The sequence below is a fragment of the Carlito syrichta genome, unplaced genomic scaffold (genome assembly GCF_000164805.1).
Source record: "Carlito syrichta isolate Samal-C Ts95f unplaced genomic scaffold, Tarsius_syrichta-2.0.1 Scaffold303669, whole genome shotgun sequence".
Taxonomy (NCBI): Eukaryota; Metazoa; Chordata; class Mammalia; order Primates; family Tarsiidae; genus Carlito; species Carlito syrichta.
This window is the reverse complement of record NW_007247765.1, coordinates 1011160-1013819: the sequence shown is the minus strand read 5'-3', so window position 1 is coordinate 1013819 and position 2660 is coordinate 1011160.

Genomic DNA, 2660 nt, shown 5'->3' with positions numbered 1-2660 from the left:
AAAAAAAAAAAAAAAAATAGGTAGGACGTTGTGGTGAGCACTTCTTGTAAAGTCCCAGCTACTCGGGAGGCTGAGGCTGGAGGATCGCCCGAGCCCAGGAGGAGGCTGCAATGAGCTGTGACTATGCCACTGCACTCCAGCCTGGGTGAGCAAAAAGAAAAAACTATGTTAAAAAAAGCATGACAAGTTAGTACCTCTCCTCCTTCCTGTGCTCCCCTTCCTGACACGTGCAGCGACCAGGCCATATCGCCATGTTGTCACCTTGAGCCATCCCACTTGCTCAGCCTTGGGCTTCGCCCATGAATCGTGACTCGCATCTGTGTGCTTTGTCATCTGGGGCCACCATGTCCAGCCCACCTGCCCACCTCCCTTCCAGGGCCCCTCTTTCCCAATCCCGCCTCTTCCTGCTCCCTCACCCTTCCTGGACTCACTGCTCACCTTTGTTTCTGTGGAAAGACACCGGAAGTAAAGCTTCACTTGGGCCTGAGCCGAAGTTCTGGGAAAAACCAGGCCCTCCTCCAACCGCAGGGAATCTGGTGTCCATAGAGAGCCAGGGATGCCACAAAACAAGCCAACAGACTACATGCAACCTGCCAAGTGGTCAGTGAAGCCACAATTATATGCATGTCAAGCAGCAAGATATATCCGATGCAGTTAGGGTGTTGACACCTCGTTCTGCCTCCCTTTGAAATAGGACAAAGCTCAAGAAGGGATTCATGAAGGAGAATGTGTCTGCCTTGGGCCAGCCTGATCTTCTACTTATCTCCTGGCTTGGTGCCACATGGTCTTTGAGTTCCCAGTGATTCCTGCCCCACACTGACCATGAGAATGGACAATTTCTTGTTTCCGGTATCGTGCGTTAAAAGTATCACATGTTCTCACTCATAAGTGGACCTTGAACAACTACTGTATTACTATAAGAAGAGGATTGACAGTAACGGGAAACTGCGGGGGTGGGGCGGGGGAGAGGTGAGATTGACAGTAGTCGATATCTGCCTGGGGAAGGGGGCACACCTCATCAACAAGGGTACCTGCACAATGAATATTTGTATACCTAACCTGAAGTGCATCCCACAATTTTAAAATAAAAATTAGAAGAGAAAAAAAAAGTGGAGGGTCACAGCCTGGGACTAGTGTGTCCCTCGGCTCCATGTCTTTGGTTCCAGCTGTTCCACACGTGATACCGTATGTGTCCGTGTGATGCTTGAACTCCAGGAGAGTCAGCGCCTCCCAGTGCTCTCTGGGAGATGCCGGCGGCAGCAGGCATTTTTCCTGGAATCACCTTCCTCCCTCTGCCGTCTCACTTCTGTGGAGCAAGGGAAGACATTATATTGGCCCTCCTTGCTTTGCAAGGCAGAGGCGAGAAGATCACCTGTGCTCAGGAGGTCAAGGTTGCAGAGAGCCGTGATTGTGCCACTGCACAGTTCTCAAGCAAGGAGCGTCTTACTTGACCACCACCTGATATAAGGAAGTCATCAGCTGTTCAGCCCCCACGTGTGTTTAGACATCTCCAGCCACGGGTACTCTGTTGAACTACTTCAAGCCTACGATGGGAGTAAATATGGTGTTTTTAGAGGCTGGACAGGCTGTCTTTGACTTCACGCACTGAGGGCCATCACGGTGTGCGTCCTACCCTGAGCATGTCCGCTATTATCACATCTAACAAAACGCTCACCTCTCCAGGAGCTCATTCCCCAAGTCCTCAATCGCAACCCACCTTCAGATAGACATGGCACCATGCCTAGCTCAGTGTGGGCCATGTTCTGTGATCCACGGGCGCGTTTCCCGTGTAGCATCCTCTTTAATTTCACAGCCCAGTGAGGTCGGCGAGAGCAGTATTGCCATCCTCATTTAGAGAGTAAAAAGTTAAAGCCGGGCAACCCCCTTGGGTCCCCTCCCACTGTGGGAGCTTTTCTGTCTTCTCAATACATCTTGCTTTCTAAAAAAAAACAAAACCAAACCAAGTGACTGTACTTGATCAATGAAATGCACACACAGTCCCTGCCCGCTCAGGCTTTATGAACTGCAGGGAGAGGAGACACTGAGTAAACAGAAACACACACCAGCCGTCAGTGGAAATGGAGTCAGAGTGGGGAAGAAGATCCCTTGAGAAAGGAAGCCAGGTGGGAGCTGCTGGAATGTGGCAGAGAGGTCACCTCTGAAGAAGCCACTCTTGAGAGGTGACAGATGAAGACGCCTGACCCAGGGCTCCTCCCACCAGTGACAGGTGCCCTCCAGGGCTGCACGCCCTGTCTTTTTTTTTTTGAGTTGGAGTCTCACTCTGTCGCCCAGACTGGAGTGCAGTGGCCGCTCCCGGCCACTGCAGCCTCGACCTGCTGGGCTCCGGCGATCCTTCTGCCTCAGTCTTCCAAGTAGCCGGAACTACAGGCGCGTGTTACCACACCCGGCTAATTTTTGATTTATTGTAGAGATGAGGTCTTGCCAAGTTGCCCAGGCGGGTCTTGAACCTGCGGGCTCAGGCAGTTCACTCACCTCGGCTTCCCAAAGCGTGGCATTACAGGCTGAGCCACTGAGCCATCTTGAAGGAGCACTGGCCCACTCCCCTTCCCACACGATTCCTTGTATCGTCTGTTGGGCTCACCATCCCAGATGGAACATTTGCTCCTCCTGGGCGTCCCGGCCACAGGGCAGGTGAAGTG